Genomic DNA, 20,844 nt, shown 5'->3' on the forward strand with positions numbered 1-20,844 from the left:
GTTTTGCTGAGTTAGATTCCGGTGTGATTAGTTTAACAGCGGCTTCTTCCAGCTTCATAGTGTTACCTTTTTTATAGTTTAATCCGTATCTCGTAGAACACCACTTTGTTGATTTTAGTATATTCTTCTTGCTCGTTTAGAGCTTCTATGTCATCATCTATTTCTATACCTAAAATGTAAGGTTTATTACTTTATTTTGGTTCGACTCAGTGCATGTAGCTATCTTTCTAAGAGTTATCATTATTGCTTTTTCTTTTAAACAGCTAGTTTTTGAGAATGTCCAAAGTTGAATTCGACCATCTTAACAAAACTGAACAACAATATATCTTAACATTCCAGCGTTGTATTTGTAAAAGAATGTAGTGTCGTTTGTCTTTGCTCCAGATAGGTGGTCGTTTATCTTGAAATAATGACATTAAATGTTCAATATTTGAGTTAGATAGTGAGTTTTTATTTTAAAAAACTTAACTGGAATCACGTTCGATTTTCTGATATTACGGGATGTTCACATTGTAAACATACATTCATTTACTGGAGAGTAATTTGCCTCAACTGTTTAAGGTGCAGTATAGATTTTCGTTTATGAATTAAAATACCATATAGAAAGATAAGCCTTTAAATCCGCATTTTGGTTTATTTATAAGACACTTATTAATATATAGTATTGCAATCCATGGGAGTTAAATAAATGTGTTATTCTATATGAGACGGTATGGTATTATCCATGATTTCTATTTTAACTCACACAAATTTAGTAGGTTACTATTCTTGTACAGAACATTACATAAAAAACATCGGTGTTTAAGTCAACTTGCAAAAAGATATTTTCAACTTTCCAAAACATGTCTTTATCCGAAGCTGTTTCAACCAGATTATGTAAGATGATCAACTTCTAAATATTGGTTTTCCACAAATGCTTATGATAAAAAATTTCCAAAACGTTTTTATAACGGTCTCTGTCGATGGTTTTAAAATTGTAAGAAGTGATGGTTGACTTTTCCTTATAAAATAATGATTTAACAATTTTTATAGAAACAATATCCAAACTATGTATATCATTTATTGCTACAATATGGTTCAAATGTGTTTTAAATATGATGGCCCAATACATTTGAATTGGGTCTTACGTAGAACCGTCTCATTTGTAACGTTCTTAGGCTAGTACCATCTCTTATGTTTGATGTTGATCACGTATTAATTTTTTGTTATAAATTGTCAAAACCAAACAAAGCAAAAAACAATACATAAGCGTATGTTATTGTGCTATATAAGCTAACTATTTTAAGAGTAAGTTACCCGGTTTCAACGTTTAAATTACAAAACAAGAAATCAAAAAGAGGAGAGTTGGAAACGAGGATATGATATGAATCAAGAAGAAACACGAAGACCCGTTCATTATAAATTTGTATATTGATCACATCTTAAGAGCCTTTTTTGCTGAATTAAATGCTTCTTGTTAATGAAAGACGGTAACTCTATATATGTCATCATCAAACCATATGTCGAGCAAGGAAGAACCAAGATTTTTGCAAAGATTGTCGTAGGCGACAACGTCATATCAAATATTAGATATACAGCTTGGGACGACTCTTTCAGACGAAATTTTTGTTTTGAATGCAGACGTCTGAATTCAATTCACGATTAGAAAAGTAGTTTCATATCACATAGTGTGAATAATTATATAAAACATTATGGTTACTCGTCTAACACAGTTCATAACCGGCGTGAAAATAGACATAAGTTCTAACTCAAATCTATGCCTCTAGCTTAACAATAGTCACCATAGTTAATTTTGTTCAAGAACTCAAGAACTAAAGGTCGATTTAAAGAATGGAGTTTCTACAGAGAAAATTGTCTTTTTGCCCGCTGAGGTGTTGTGATGAATGTATTGAATCTATTTTTTATTTTTAACGCAGTTATATAATTTCACAACAGCCGTTACATATAAAATACAAATCAGTGCAATGGTTTCTATTTTGTTCTTTAAATAAACGTTTAACGGTTTTATCAGTTTTCGCACACCAGTAAAATACTCACTGCTGATCCATTTTGTCTGTCCTTTTCATGCGTATTGTTTTTGTTTCAAGTGTCTCTTAAATGAAAAAAATTAGACAAAGTTTTTTGTTGGTAACTCAATTACATACATATTCAAATAAAACGATGGTAATATGTGCAATACTTATAACGTCATTTTACATACTATTCAACCATTGACTATTTATATATAATAACACTTAAACATCTCCTGTATGGCCATCAATCCTCTTAAATTACAGGTAAATGCTTCTATTGCGATTTGTCATTGAGATGTTTTGATAGTGATGCAATTATTTGGTGTTTTCTTCTAATTTTTAATTCAATTTCACTAATTGGTAAAAACAAAAATAATTTGCTGAGCAAGCATGCAGTTACGATTGTTTCAGGTTTGAATTGTATTGTACAAATAAATACGTTATATAAAAATGCAGAATAAAACAAACATGCACACATTTAACTAATGGCAGAACAGCCAACCATAAATACATAATAAGTACAGTCAACAATAAATAATTTGAATATGAAACCGATAAACTACAATGTCAAACCAAGTGTTTTCGTGGTTGTGAAACCGGAAACGGGAACAAATTGATATGCACATAACTTCAAAACGACTAAATTTCAATCAAGTCAGTTAGACCTTCTCTGTTACAGCATTGGTAACGACCTTTAAATTGCGATATATGTTCTTGGTTAAATTGATAAACTGTATATACAGTTTGAAGTATTACTTAGTATTTCGTGGTTTCAAATATGTCACTTTATGAGGAACAAATAATCACTTTCCGGTTCTCAACATCCACGTTGTTTCCATTCTGAATAACCGAAACATGTTTAATGTATAACTTCATAATATATCAACTTTCGTATTTGTAAGGTGAAAACGATCGTGTGTTTGTTATCTAGGGCAACACATACTGTATTTAATTTAATCTAATATGTTCGATTTCATACAGGTATGATGTTAGATTAATTTTTTACATAAAAAGAAGAAAAAGTGTGTGCACAACGTAACATGGCTATTTTCTGTATTAAATTCTTTGACGGGATTATAATACTAATAACTATGCTTTTATTTGTAATAACACAGTTCGTTATACTACTCATTCTAATAGTAGTTGAAAACTTAAAGGTACAATAGGCTATAATAAGACAATCAGTTTAGTTGAAAACTAAAAGGTACAATAGGCTATAATAACACAATCAGTTTGCCTACACGTTTCAGACGTTTATGTTATAACCATAGAAATATAATGTACTCATCTGATCCCATCGTACATTGCACATGGTCAAATCTCAAATATCAGATACAAATATGACGAAGGGAATATATTTACATAGGACAATGCTTGCACATATAAAACTAGACAACACAAATTTTCTCTGACTGAGTTCAAAAAGAATGCTGACATATTTTTTCAGATATGAATGCTTAAAATTAAAACGTTAAAGTGGCTTTTGAAATAAATATTATTTAAATATTTCAAACATCAATATTTTTTATATAAATTGCATGATTGGTTTCTAAAGCTGATGTTTTATCCAATCGATTGAGGAGTACCACCCAAGAGATTTCTGCGTGTAACCAGAATGTGTTATGTTAGCATTTTATTGATACTATCACAAACTATAAAATCGATTGTGTTTTTTAATGATAAGGATGACACCGTGGACAACATTACGCAATCTACTGTGCAAAAGACAAATGCTAAACCCCATTCAGATTCTTTATAGGAAGAGGCAGTTTTAAAAACATATGTCCTACTTATATACAAATCAAGTACTTGATGAACAATCAATACAGTCTATAAAAAAATCAACACGAAAATAACCGGCCAAGCAGTTTTTTTAACGCCACTACCACAATCCCCATTGTGCATATTTTACAGAAATAGATATTATCTGATGCTTGCAGTATACATGTTTTGTTTCGTTTCATTAGTGATTATAAATATGAGTCGTGGAGCCTTGGAATATAATGAATGTTTGAAAGGAAGACAAATGAAACGAAAATGCAATGAAATATATACTCGACGCAATAACGTAATTACACACGTGCATATTTTTTAATATTGGTCGCTTATTCTGTAATTACTGTGCAAAGTGCTAAATCTTCTGTAACACTCTTTAAAGCTAGATTTGAATGATTCGCTTTGTTATGCTCATTCAACACAGAGCTAGACAGAGACATAAAAATTAAATGTCGATTTAATACAAATCGTTTGTAATCAGCCTTGAAACATAATAATTACTAATTTGTTCGGTAAAACTGATTTAATAGCAAACAATTAAAAATAAAATAAGTCAATAAAATGCACAGATCCAAAAACGGATTATATAAAAGTACATAGTGCGGGTATGCTAATATCTGGCACTGAAATTTGATGGGCAGTGTGTGTTGCTGCGGGTCGATCTGAAACAATACAATGTCCAAAATTGCAGTCAAATCAAAGAATCAGTTACATTGATAACTAAATAATATTTAGGAGAAACTTATTTTATTACTTAAAACATGTAATTAACATTACATCCTATTAATCATTATTTACCGTTTAACTTATTAATTATAAATGTAACAATGAAACAAGTATAATCGTGTATTTGAGTTTAACCCGATTGTTACGTTTAAAAAGAGTTGTAGTTATGTCCATTATCGACTTTTATTAAACAACAATTAATGTCTGTTAATGTTAAAACAAGAGTGTAATTCAACATAAATTATATTTATGATGGCCTATCCGGCTGGTCACTGTATTTGGTATGTAAATTTGTCGTATTAATGAATGTGTAACATTCTAACTCCCAGCAGAGTTTTACAAACATTAGCATCAGTCAAATAACGTCGTGCATTTCTGATGGCAGGAGCTAATAACGAAAAACCAATACATCAACTCAATGAAAACAAGTAATACTGTAAGAAATTTACATTTTCGTGCCGAATAATGACACTCTTCAGTTTTGTTGGTTCATGTTTTGACTGGCTACGGAAACGTGTTTATCGTAAAAAAATAATTTAAACATGTATATTACGTATTTTGGTGGTCGGTTTCCAAACTTGATATATCACTTCAAATATTGTATTTAATGTTTATGTCAACCTTAAACGGCTAATAAATGAATGTGTCAAAAGAGCCTGTTTACTTAGATGCATATATAACTTAAAAATTCCTTTCCTGAATTGCTTAGACGGCGGACCGTTCATTTAAAAAAAATAACTTGAATACATAAAGGAAATTTGTACAACTTTGCAATTTTAATTTGTACATGTTCTTTGTAGACTTACATGCACTTTTAATATTCGTATAATATAATAATGTTCGTCATATGTAATAGGCGGCGTAAAGGTCTATATAGAGACCTAAATAAAGTACGAGTCATTATTCTAAATGCATTTATAAGATGCTAATATTTTGTTTTAAATAAACGTCGTAAAAGAATCATAATAAATGTCGCCTTAAATCAAAAGTCTGAACAAAATGTCTTGGGTCGTAGATGGTTCTTAAAAAAGACGCAAAGACCTGTTTTATTCATACACAGCACGTAATCAAGTGTTTATATCAATAATTTGACATCTCAATTCATACAACTAGAACATATTTTAAGACAAAACTAATACTGTAGAATGTCATCATGACCTTTGCTTTACACGCATACATCACTACATTTAACAAATAAGTATGACTGAAAATCATAACGTCAGTTGATTTTAAGAAACGTATATCAATCGGTTGTTATTTTTCTCAATACGGACGCTGTGTGCCAGATTAAATTGAATATGTGATATTATGTCTGTCCAACCAGTGATAACATAAAGTAAACAAATATATCACGCACTATGCAAGTGTGGGCTTGCACAGATGTATTTCTTATTGTGCGCTTTGTATAGCCATTATTGTTTTCAATGATCGAAGGTATACACGAAAAAAAAGTCACTACCTTGTGAACGAACATGCACAAATATTTCAATCTGCCAAGAAACTGATATAAGGCTATAACAGTTTCGAGGATACGACATCGCTCAATATTTATATTGCCTTACATGTATATATTGTAATACGAATCCGTGAAACAAATCATTAAATCCATACAATATTTATTCAGTTCATCGTATACATGTAGACTACAAATAAAACTTTTCATAGTTTAAACACAGTTTTGAAATCAAAACGTTTCCAAAATTAAATTGTCTTTTTTTCGAAACAATGTCAATTTTCTGTTTCCACAACACTCGTTTTCTTTTATTATTTTAATTGCGAATCATCGCTCACACTTGCAAACAGTAGATCATTAACGAATTCACGAATTTCCGAAACAGTTTTTTGGCGAAAATGTAAAAATGAGTGAGCTTTCTTAATAATGCAACGGATTAAAATACGGTTAACAAATAGGTGCACATCTCTTAAAGTAACATTACTACTCCATATCAACGAAAATTTAGTACAATATTTCGTAAAATTAAGCTAAACAATTACAAATCATTGTTCCTTATGGCAATTGCCGAAATTTCAACACCAGATGTGGTCTGCTAAAATAGATGTTTGTGGATACAAAATGCTCGTTTTTATTATGGTTTTACATGGTGCCATTTTAGTGTTCGTGTGTCGTATGAATAAATATATTCGCAGGAAACTAGCATGGAATTTATTGTGGTCACAAATAAATAAAAACATAGAGCGTTTAAATTGTGGCTATTGCTATAAGAAACACTGATGGTTTAGGTGTAAACTTTATTTTACGAAATACTTCAAGAAATTTTCGTTGATTTTGAGCGTTATAGAGACTTTAATAAAGACAAATACATAGAATGTGACGCATTTTTATGTCCCCCAGTCTATACTCTGGGACATATTGTTTTTTGCCCGTCTGTTTGTTTGCTGGTTCGTTTGCGTCAAACTTAACATTGACCATGACTTTTGCAATATTGAAGATAGCAGCGTGATATTTGTCATGGATGTGTGTATCATGCAGCTGCAAATTTTGAGTGGTAAAAGGTCAAGCTCAAGGTCATCCTTCAAGGTAAAAGGTCAAATATATGGGGGACATAGTGTTTCACAAACACATCTTGTTGTGTTTGTAATTGTTTATGGGTACTCTAGGTTTTTATTGATGATGCAATGGTGCTGTTTTAAACATTGTTATCAGAACAGAACAAAATAGTTTATTTCGACTTAAGCATTTACACCTCATTATCATTAACATGAATATACAGTAACACCATTCGTGTAAAGTAGGTACAAAACGTACATCATTTTGAAGAATGAAACACGTATAAACACCAAAAATTTACATTGTTTGGAGGATTGCTATATAGATGAAGTAAATGGTACAAAAATTGTCACCACATAATGTCAAACGTTGTTTTATAATTACAACAATTGTAACACCTCACGAGAGGTTATAGGCATCATCTTCCCTCGAAAAGGTTATAAAATGCAGATTATAGATATGTCACGCACATTTGACGATATGCATTGCGCGAAATAACAGTTTTCATTTTATTTATAGGATTACAAATGACCTTTAATTAAAGTCGAACACGTGTGCTCCCTAAAGACTAACCATACCTTTCCCTTTTACGAAAAAATTAAGATAGAGGTGGGGCAGTTGCTTAGCAATATGTTTCATTTAATACCACTCGTACTGTTTGATATGCCATCAGTGATGCATGCACTTTGAGTGTATTAATTAACTCTACAAGTTTAGCATATTTTATGTTCACACTGCAAGTCCATACATACATATTACATTATTGATGGAAACCATTCGAAAACAAATAATTGTAGGCATTACACGATTAAATAATATTACTTGTGGTAATTTCCTGTGTGATTAATATACATATTTATGGCATTGACATAACTTGACACGTCAAGAGTACAGTTTTAAAGGGAAAACAAACATATGAAAGCAAACTACCACATATATTAGTTATACATATACATAACAAATCAGTTGGTTGCACGTGTAGGCCAGGTACGACGTATCCGTATACAGACATCCCCTATTGTAGTGCAGAGTCAGTCAGCATGAACAGCACTCAAACATTCGTGTGTATTTTTACATATCCGCTCTACACCTTTACAGTTTGCACATGATATAATTAAAAAATGATGGATCAATGAACTTGTTTCGCGATTTGTAACATGACAATAATTAAAGTAATTCTTCTTTATTGAAGCAAAACAGGTAAACATAATATTAATACAAGACTGTCATAACTAAAAACATACATCTACATTGAACTAAATCCATATGTATCATAATCAAATCTTCGATTACCACAGTGTATTGTATCACAATATAGTGTATATAATATATTGTTGAGCAGTTAAAAGAGGGAATGTTGTGCAGTTAAAAGAGAACACGTAAAATAGTGTCTAATTTTCGAGAAAGTGCTTCAGAAATGTGAAGAAAACCATGGTCGGTATGTCAATTAGGCATTTTACAAGGTAATTGGATGTAAAAAATTTATTGTCAAAATGCATTACATATTACCGCGTTATATAATACTGATATCCATCGTGTTTTCTCAAATATTCAGAAACTGGAGAGAATATTTGTTTGTATATGTTACTAAAATATGAAACAAAAAATATTGTTGAAATAACATATAAACTCATTATGAATTTAGCTACCGTTATTATGTTGGTTTATTTGCAAACTGATAATGTCGAGTTATTAAAAAATATATTTTAATAAAGCAACACATTTCGCTTTCAACAGGCCCCACACTGACATAATGTGACAGATGTTATACCTGCAACTTCCTTTCCTCATATATAAACAATATGATGGTAATATGATAAAAAAATTAGCTTTTATTTCTTGACATCGAAGAAACCTACACTGACCATACAGTTGATATTTTTGCATTGATGACATTATTTACAAAAAGTTGAATTTTCAAATCATCGATCTTATTTATCATGCAAATTACATGTACGAATAAACCAAATATATGTATATTTTTTTAATTTGATCCACAAACTTTAGTCATTGAGTGTGATGATTATGTCAGCCATTGTGTAACAGATACAAATAATATGATCGATAACGTTAACTTTGCAAAGCTCACTTCTTGGACTTAATGTATAGACACGTTCACGTGTTGCAAATATTGAAGCTGTAAGGACTATTCACTTGGTAGGTCAGAACATTTGAAAACCTTCATTCTTTACAGGTTCTCAAAAGCATCATCAAGATCATATTCTAATAAATCGACAATTTTACTCGCTGAAAGAGAAGATAATTTGTTAGTCGGAAAACGACTATAATGCCACTATTCTGGATAGTACCTTTAGGTAAAACAAACTTTGATGTACATAACCATTGAAGGTTTCATTAAAGATTTGACAGAATTAAGATTTATTCTACATGACAGAGAATTTTTATTATGTAAGCTTAGCTATAAACCATTCCTATTTTGCTCAAAGAGTGTATATTCTCTTCTTGTATTAAAAATCATTCTTGTTAATCTCAATCGATGTCTAATTCTCCAGCTGTCGAAGATTCTAATTGGGCTAAAGGTCTTCATAGAAAAGCAACTTTGTAGAAACAAAACATGCTTCAAACAAAATGAAAATGATTCTATTGTCCTTTATTAATAGTATGCCCTTTAAGTATAAATGATGTATATGATAACCACCTTCAAGTCAAACATTATTTTTGAAAAATTGATGAACATACAGTAGATGCTGTTTTGACAAAATACTAGATATATACAAACAGGGAAGCTTCGAATTGTAGTTTTTTTTCAAATTTAAATTCATTTTGGCAATGTAATGGAAATAATTAAAGCTTTGCCCGAAACAGTGTTTGTATCTTAAAGAAGAAACCAAAAGTGTTGTTCAATTTCTTTGCAAATGTTGTTTCAATTGATCAAAACGATTTCATAGTGATTTATTGATACATTGCAACTGTTAATGAAATGAAGCAGGGGTCTAGCAAGTCGAATAACGCGTCGAACTTAACTCTTAACACCAACCTTATCATTTGTATAGAAGTATAGAACTCATTAACATTAACCTCATAAAAATGTTTTTCAAATTTTAAGCAAATAAAGCGAATTTAACACCAATGTGATTTAAATTAAATTACCAACTGTTAAATATGCACATGAGCAATAGAATAACATCCTGTTTAGCCAAGACTCAATGAAATGTATATACAAATCAACTAAATTCCTTCTTGTTTGCAATATAAGAAAACGTAAGTTGTATAACCTACCTAATATGATCATACTGTATATGAGCAAAAACGAACGTAATGGAAAGTGTTTAAATAACCTTCTGCACGGCCAAACGTCGATGCAAATACTAAATATTATGTTTTGCAATCATTATAAATATAAGTTATTAACGGTTCGTAATGAAAGACACGTTAAAAAATATAAACATTAAGAAATAATATTTTTATTTACGCAAATATTTTTATATAACAATGCATACGGTCGTCATTATTGCTATTCAAGCTCGATAACTTCAATAGGCAATTAAAGACTGCATTTATAGTCAATTCATGTTCAAAGTTGTGATATTCACCACAGGATAAATAATGCGTTTTCTCAATCGCCACTATGGGCAGTATTATTTTTATGGGTAAATAAATCAAATGGATTGTCAACATTTTATCGGCTCCATTAGTCAATTAGCAAAAAATATTAGAAATACGTTAACTGTTATTACATTTATGTTACAAACTTCATAAACTGTACTTAACCCTAAGCATAGGCGCATTGGTTTCGAAATGCAATCTGCGGCTTTGAAGCTACAGCTAATTACATCGAATATTTTTTCATCAAACAGTTTATACTGTTTTTAAGATGTGTCTGTTAATTTGATACTCATATCTTAGAAATAAAATATAATCGTTTTTGTGTTGTTTCCTGGTTCTCGTAGTAGAAAAAAAGTTTGTAATATAACATTCATTGTGTTTAAAGGATGTTACAAATAATTACAATCAATAATGAACTAATTATCAACGTTGCTGAAGTATTACAATGACGTCGTAAACACAAATATACATGCATGGGAGTCTGATTGAAAAACGAGCTGTCTAAAATACTTTCATTAAGATATTCATTTTAAAGCTCGCCCTCGAGCATGTCTCGAAAAATGGAGAAAGGTTGTTTGAACATGTTTGATGCCATTTTTAATTCCGAAACAATATATGTCGCTGACAGATACGTGACAAGGTTTCAGTATTAAAATGTGAAAGTAATGCCTAAATTTAACGGACTAATGTATTATATAGTTCGGCTCAGATTTAGATTATTGCAGAACTGTATAGCGGATTTATTTTTGTGCTGTTATATAGTGTATTTAACTCTGGCTAAACATATTAATATTGTTAGTGTTTAACATTTTTATATATGGAGTATATAAATTCAATGCTAATTGTAATATCCATTCGCAATCGTCGCTAATTTTACTTGCATTTGTTTCATTAAATATACGTGTTCAATTGCAAAAATGACAATAAAACCGAAAGCATGACCCTCAATGCAACCATCAAATCACATTTTGTCAACGTTTGATGGAATTATGGTGTCTCATTTCTGCCATATCGGTCTCATATGTTAAAAGCGGTCACATGTTAGAAAACGGCCTATAATCAGATTACTAAATATGTGCCTTCTTCCATGTGATTTCCAATCTGAAATGAAACTGTCATGTTTGGCTGTGTTGCGTGAATCATGGTTATTTATAATGCGCCGTGCGATCATATACTTCCATCTTCTGTCTAGGTTGCTTTAGACACCTTACAAAGATATGCCTAATAGAAAGATGTTGTATATTTGGTGGTTTACTTACGCATACGGTTGTGAGGCACGTAATTGTTTATTGTTTTGTGATGGTGCCACAACACAATGTGCATGTTTGACTATAGCTACTTAATACTTCTATATTCAAGTGTAATTGCTTATTTGAAAAACAATTACAACAACACAGATTCAAAAATCCGTAAAATCCAAACTCAGCAAAGCTAGCCAAGTTCGCGAGATCAATTTCGCAACCTTACAATGTTCTATCGCATTTTTGGTCCTTGAATATAGAGAAGGTAGTAATGAACGCGATGTGTGGACTTAAGTGTGATATTTCTATTCCAAATACGTAAATGTCGAAAAAAAGGGAAATACTAAAGGAGCACCGTACCTATCGTATGTTTCTAGAAGCTATTTATAAATAAATGACGTGGAGCTATAATACAATTGCAGTAAAGAATTTTACTAAAGATACCAGAACCAGCAAACGTAGTCCAGAACGAATAACTACCTGTATAGAAAAATCTGTTGAATTGGTTTTGTTTAATGTGTAATATTAGCTGTTAGTCCTACTTTTTAATTTATGCATACTTGGGAGAAATTAAATCAATGTGAATAATAACGAATATAAGACATATGAGCTATCTTTTAATAACACGTTATAGGCAATCATTTACTCATTTGAAGGATTGAAAGCATATAACTTTGTCAACTCGACTAGCGTACAAATGCGGAAATACAATGTTTCCATTCACTTAAGAGTTGTTTTAACAATGATACCAATACTAAAATAAGTTTTAATAAATGCCCGAAATAAACTAATTGTTTTCGACTTCGGTTACATAACTGTGCATGCATTTTTTAACTCTGGTATTCAAAATATTATAATACGAATGGTCCGAAAACATTTTTTCAAAAACCAATACATTCGAATACATAAATGTTACGTATTGTATTCGTTTTTTATAAGGCACTTTTTCACAAACATCGCGCTTGTGGGTGACGCAATCAATTCTTATCTTTTAATTAAATCGGTTTATTGTAAGATTTCTCATAATATGAATGACATGATTTGTTACCCTTTTCTATTTGAAATCCGTTTTGTTTTGCTAACGATACATGTCTGTGACAGGCTTAAATAATGTCAGTATTAACAAGAAAGTAATATCAGTGAATTTGCTATCGAATCTCCGATTAAATGAGCTAATGTCAAGAATTTCTACGAAATGTAATGTGACGTATTTTGTTGTGTTACAAATAGTCTATTATAATGTGGTGTGTCGTATATATTATGTATATACAAACTATAAGAATACTACACTACGTCGTATGCTGTGGTTTGGATGTAATCGGATTTATAATTAGCCATATCCGTATTTTTCGGAGGTTAATAAACTAATTAGAAGAAAATACCGTTGTATAACTTTCGTTTATTCTACTTTATATCAAAACTTGGTAAACACAACTTTCCTACATTATTATCAGAACGAACGTTGCATGCAACGCTTCTTCTTTCCTTAGTGTCTGCTTAATATGTTTGTCTTTGTTCTAAAATCTATACTGCTAGAAATAAAACAAAAGTGTGTTCAATATTATGACATTTTGAAACTAGTGTGTTATCTGCAAGGCAGTAAAAATTTAATTCGAATGTTACATAACATTGTTCTCAGCATGTAATGCTATGATTGCCTTAACTGTTCTAGATTTAAACGCACAAGAGGTGCTTCAGCCTCATATTAAATTTTATCAGACGGTGCTTAAAAAGACAGCTTATGCAATCGGTTGAAACATAACAAATAACTATGTATATTAGCTATTTATAAAGTAAGCTCGGCTTCCAGAGATAAGCGCGTTAGTGTGTGTAAGCCCGTAGGGTTTACGCATTAACCATTTTACTGTTTTTATTGACAGACCTTTGAACTATGATAACATTTATCCCCGTATGGCTCTTTCAGAGGAGCATAAAAAATCGAAATTTATCATAAACACTTCATTGATAACGATTTGTTAAAGCAAAATAAACATTGAATATAAATTCATAATTTACTTTTAACTGAAGTTTAATACATATGTTACCTGAATGCATGTACAAATATAATGACAAATAAGCTTCAAATAAAGTTTTATAGAGCAACGTTTTTTATAAAGCATTATAAGTTATCTATCAAAACTCCCGAACTAAAGCCTTTATGAATGCATGTTTACTCCGTTCTAGAATTACTTCTTGAGGGCAATTTGAGGCTCTAATTCAGTAACAATTTATACCCCGCCAAGGTATGGCGTCGAAAGTGTTGCATAGTTGTACCTAGCCTTCCAAAACCGACACGTAGTCACGAGGATGACCTTGAGGAAACCATTCCAAAACATAGCGTCCATCATGCAGTTAGACATTATCAGCACATGGGAGACCGTCTATACGATGTTCATACCGAGCAGGTTGTAAAATGCGATGTGAACATCCGCCGAAATGGTAAAGCCATCGAGTGGAAGCCCGCAAATGCGTATATGATCGATGTCGACCACCGGCAGCATCTTTATAATCTGAAATGCTTATAAAATAAAATGGACCGGTTCAATTGTGAAAACCTTATATTGACCAATAGTATTAATATTTAAGTTATAAATACTACCTTTCTTGATTTCAATTAATTTCGAAGATTGAATTAAATTGTGTAAGGTTACGTCGAATCAAACCATATGTAATATCCTACTGTAAACGACATAGTTAATTAGTTTGTGTTTTCTAAAGGGTTTCAAATCATCTAAACAATACTCTGAAGGATTAAAAAAGTAAACGAAAAACGATTTACAACCGCTTTATATATTAATATAAAAGTTTGCGATTTGTAACAACAAACCATATTAAAAATTAAAAAAATTATCATATGAACGAATTTAATTCTTTTTTTAAATACACGTTTGTTTAACTTTGTTATGAAGTGTGGTAGACCGACAGAATGTCCCGCTGATTTATCAATATATAATGAATACCGGTTAAACGAAAGTATTTTAAAAAATATCGTTAATCGGCGGCAATCTTCTCCTCACAACATTCAAAAGCTTTTTTAAAACACGTTGACTTGTTTCGGATGAATGAGGCTGTTAACAAGAAACTGATATTTTGAGAGTATCAGTTTGTTATATAATACAATTATTTTGGACATATTTCTTCTACTCCTACGGTAACTAGGAAACTTTCGGCGAATGTGATTTTGAAGATACTTTCTTACAGAAATCTTTTCGCAATGTTACTTCTCTAATGCAAAACTGCATACCTACCATTATCTTTCCTAGGCAAACACTTGCACGTTTACGCCTCAGAAAGATTGCAAAATGCATGATAATAGTCTTACACAAACTATTTAGTTGGAGTGAAAATTATGGAAAGACAGAACTATCTAAGAAGGGAAGAGTAAAAGTCCACAAGTTTCCACACATGAGTAATATATAAAAAATGCGAGTGTTTATGGTGATTCATCAATGTTTAATAATATTGATGTCATTTAAATTGTAGTGATGATTTCAACAACACTTAATTTGGAATTGTTTAATTGTTGCATTTCACATGACCAGGAATGTTGGATGCCACCCTCGAAGATGAATACTTTATATCATTAAATTAAGATTGAAATCAGCGTTAACAAATTATCACTGGAAGCAGAACACGAAATCAAATTTTCTTTTAATTTGTGTTCCGAAAAACAAACAAGAAACACACATTTAGACAAGTTTGCAATATATTTTGTTTTAAATGTGACAAACACACAAGGCTAAGTAATATATATCGCTATGCAATAAGTAAATTAAACGTTCCCCCTACAGACGGCGCTCTTTGAAACTGCAAACTAGAATCTTACTAAACATTAGTTTTTTTTTGTTACACATTGAACTTAAAGAACTAATTAGTTTTAAGTATTTCTTGCTATATAATTCCGTATTCAAAAAGTATAAAATGTTTATATGTTGGTTTTCGGGTTCCAAACCAAACACATATAACATGTCCCAGTACGTCAGAATATGGCCCATGAAGTGCGTGAGTGTGTGTTGCAAACTATAGTTTTACGAAACGAACGATATAATGATGTATACAGCTAATGGAATATAATACTTTATGTTATGTATAATGATCACGTCAGTCATGATAAGCCCCGCCTACCATGTTGTATTGCTGCTTGCCTATCGCTGTATCAGTGTAGTATTAAAATAGCCACCAAATTGACCGGTGTTCTAACGTTGTCATAACTCACATACACAACACTTTATTACAAATTCATATTTAAATTGAACAAATATAAGTTTATTTTACGACTGATATAATTATCGTTAACGTGTTGTTACTCAAGAGTAGCGTGAATTAGATTTTTTATTTCGATAAACAAATGGCGCTTCTTATAAAACAACAGACTCATGTACACATTTATGTAAACTATGAACATAGGATGTTCTACAAACGGCTTCATTAAGAAGCGTCATACCGAATCAGACATGGGATATCACATCAGATCGGAGATTCGAATATCTATCGAATGCAGGTATTCATAAAATGTTAATATTTCAATCCCAACTATTTGTACGCACTCACATAATGTACACCATATAAATCAAATTGCAGTAGATGTACATTCATTCCTTGAGGAGAACCATTTATCGGATCTAAGTAACACTATTTGTTAATTTTAAATGATACGAAGTGCATGTAATATGCATTCACTTTATTGTTTCTTTTCATATACAAACAAATATTTCGTTATTTGTTATACAAAGAGATCAATTACAAATCAGAACTTAATATGACATTCCGTTGTAAACAGTGGTGCCATAATTGATAATGTCGGAATAATGTTTGCTTCCAAAATACGTAGGTTTACATCAACATGTCACAACCACCCGCCTGTGAGTTGTTTGGGGATTAGTTTTTTTATTCTTAAATATGAAAGACGGAACACGAATGATAAATTAATGTTGACAGGTCACGCGAGAATTCCCTCGTTATGGAACAAATACTTTTGCGTCAATGGTTCTCTTTTTGTTTCTGCAAACTCATTAAATAAAGAACAATCAGATCAGTGATAATTTCCCATTTCCCGAAGCAACGTGCACTTTAAATTCTCTTAATTGATAAAATTTCAAGGATAAGTCAACGACTGTATTACAAAGATTTCTTTGAAAACGCTATAAATTTAAATTTGTGTTCCAAATCCTGAACTTTTTAGAGCTCGTATGCGATGAAAAATATAAGGATGTCAATACACAAATAAATTCAACAACGTGTGCTCAATATCAATAATATAACTCAATTACATATTTATTATCACTCAATTGTATAATTCTTATCACCGATTTCATTTGAATTATAACAGCGGAAAAATCATACCGTGAAGGTGACCGTACAAGCAAACGATTGCGACGGTTTGATGGAACAATTATGATTTGCAAGATTCTGTGTAAATATTTAGTTTCTACAAATAAACTTCACCTCCACCATGCAAGAATTTCTTTAAGATCGCTTCTTACTAAAATCACGTTTTATACCAACACTTAACATGAACATGGTCATTGTTCAAAATGATCTATGATTACATCCGTCTAACTGATAAAACAATATTCGTCAAATATTCGGAACGAACGGTGGTACATAAAAAGTGTTTACAGTCCTCTAAAGTTTCGGAGTTTTATTTGCTATTTGTGTAATTTAAACCAAAGTAAATACTTGTGTAATGCTATTTAATCTAGAATCAAAATGGGAACATTTATATTCTCTTTATTAAAGTGACAAACAATTAAAGATGCTGTATTTGTATATTTTCATATTTAATTTCAATTATTATTTCGTTTTAAAATTGGTGCGGTTTCAACTTCCATACAATGTAAATATAACCCTAAATGTACTTAAACTATTTTTAATCTTTAAAACTTATCAACACCCTAAATGTACTTAAACTATTTCAATCTAAAATACCAATCAACACTGGTTTTGGAAAAATCCAGCCATTTCTTACTTTACACGTCACTCGCCCTTAATGACGAACATTTTCGAAAATTTCCGTAGTTGTTCACTGTATACCGACGGTTTCTACGAAAAGCTTCGAACGGCACTCTGATAACACGTGAAATTTACCAATTGTTTTGACGGTAAAAATTAATAGGTAATATAACGCGATTTAGTTTTAATTATTTATAATACGTATTTTACAAATAGTATGCGTTTATTTGCAACACAATGCTATAAATTTACAGACTTACCATATTTGATCTCTTAATAACCTATACATATTGTAAAATTAACGGAAATCACATAAAACGCATCGGGGTCCGGAAGACACATATTAACTTACAGTCGACAATAGCTAGAAGCTGATTCGTTGTGGTCTATACATCAACTGCTTACGACATATATGGTCAATTATGTTCAGACTGTATTGCAAAAGCAACTCGACCGAAATTGTATTATTTATTCAAAAGCACTCCAAATTCCACGTTGTCAGACGACACAATAAAATTATCTTGACTGACCAAAATCGTTATAACAATAATAATCACACTTTCTATGGTCAATCTACAACATTTTCAAGACTCGTTTACACAATTATCTGGATTGTTTCGATTAACGATGTATTGCTTATTACAATATGTTTGCTGTGCGATATATTTCCGCAAAACCATGAAATTAACATCTTTCCCAGCGGCCTGTACTCCTTTTCTCATTGTGATGGCAAATCTCATCAAAATGTTTGTACACACATTACACTAGAATTGTGTGTTTATATCAGCTGGATTAATATGATTGATGAAATTGATGTCATTGTATTCACGTAAATGATAAAGGTGTTGCTATTTATTTTCTTAATATCGGACGGAACCAGACGTTGCACATATACATGTGTACATATGTAGCGCCCATTTAATAGATAAATTATGGCACTTAAAACTAGCATCCACACTTTTTCAATAATATCAAATATCAACCATAAGCCCCCCCCCCCCACCAAAACAAGTATTGCAAGCGAAATCCATTTTGGGTTCATTCAATTTTTATTATTTTGCAATTTTGCAACCGTTGATGCTTGTCCGTTGACAGCAAACACACGATCTTAAACAAAAATACTAGCAAAAGAAAATGTTAATAACAATGAAACATCTTGTTCCATCGTTACCGGACTGGAATGTCAAATAAATCATCCATATGTGTTATATCATTAACATTGCAATATCATAAATACTGAACAATCAATATATATTTGTCTGAATATCATACTTAATATGCCAATCGCGTACGTCATGCATCGCCTAAGCAGATGATAAACTGCGTCCATAATAAGCATGAATATCAAGAATTACACCACTAATACGCTGATTGAGAGCGAAGTGTGTAATTCTTTTATGAACTCAAAAGAGTACATTCTTGAATCGGGTAAACGGATGTAGTGTATTACTAAGAGTCTATACATATAATACATATAAACTAAAATAATGCAAATTCTTAAAATATACTGTAAAGTTACATTATCAAATAAAGACCGCACAGTCGGTGGTATATACGTCATTGACAAGAAAGTGTAGTCGTACATTTATGTACACATGTAAATGCAGCACGCACATTATTATTAAATCGACGATATACTTAATAATAAAAAGGAATATGATACAATTATAAGTGCTTAATGACTGCTGTGAAAAATACCATATCTCAAGTCAAAGACTAATTTCATAGCATGATTTGATAAAAACATATATAAAAAACTACGAAGAATATGTCGTTGTAGTGTTACTGTCTTAGTCTATTTGAAAAGCGTCACTGCCATGTTTGGATCGCTATCAAGTTATCCTTATACACGTTCTTAATATCCCGTCAGCTGAAGATAAATTCAATAATTAATGCTTTAAATGGATTGTATGAAAGGGAAACGAGCTAGTGAATTTTGCAAATGTCTTCCATACAAACGCATTTACCATGGGGACAAATTAAACATAACTATAAACCAATTAACATATCACATTCTAGAGTAATTGCGTATAATATTACCATAAAGCAAATGGAGGGCAATTTGGTTTATTTATCCAATACTTTAAGAAAACATTGACCGATACGTAGCCCCACTTATAGTATTGTTGACGCGGATTCTGTGCACATTTTTTTCTCTCATATCTATCTGTATGCACACATAAATGTAAGTTTGGCGAATACAAACTATGTGGCGTTTATTCCTAAGCTTAATGAACACAAATGACAGTATCCTACTTTGTTTACTTTCCATTTCTCATGTTAAAGAACGTTCATAAAGTACCTTATTTTGAGTAGGACGAGCTTTTAAATATGTTATTGAAATGAGAAATGTCGGTCATAAAAACGGAAAGAGTAACTGACATGCTGAGTGTCATGCAAAGTTTTTTCAAAATTATGAAAATACAATACAAAGCATTGAATAAATAAACATAGTGTTTCACTAACACACATTCTTTCAATGGAGTGTAGATATTACGAAGTATCATTAATATATCCCTGATTTTACAGGTCCTGAACATTTGAGGGCAAAACATATTTTATTTAGGTAAAATGTGTTCATGTCATTTCGTCACTGACTAATTTTAAGAGAGCCTTGGTTTGGTTGATATTTTGTCCGGCTTGCAAACGGCAGCTTAATCCCCTCTGTGATAGCTTTCATTTCACCAAAGACACAAAGCACTTGTTCTACTCATGTAATGGGCTCGAATGACGCGACAGCGTTTTAGTCAGCCTTAGGCTTTCGATGAAGTCGAGCTCAAATAATCAGGCTACACTAAATTATTTTCAAGAAGGATTTTAAAGGCCATATCACCAAGTCCCTAATAATTACCTTCCTGTAAATTGTACATACCATAGTGGCTTTTATTCAGTTCATATAAGAAATAAGTGAATTGTTAAATTCAGGTAAATGCTAATCATCAGTAACTAATATGTTGTTTTACAAACGATAATAATTCAAAGGAACAAAATATGATATCATACAAAGAAAACTGCTTGTTTTGTTTTTCATTTTTCTCATTTACACGATAACTAGACTACG

This window comes from Dreissena polymorpha, chromosome 2 (genome assembly GCF_020536995.1).
Source record: "Dreissena polymorpha isolate Duluth1 chromosome 2, UMN_Dpol_1.0, whole genome shotgun sequence".
In the NCBI taxonomy this organism is placed as follows: domain Eukaryota; kingdom Metazoa; phylum Mollusca; class Bivalvia; order Myida; family Dreissenidae; genus Dreissena; species Dreissena polymorpha.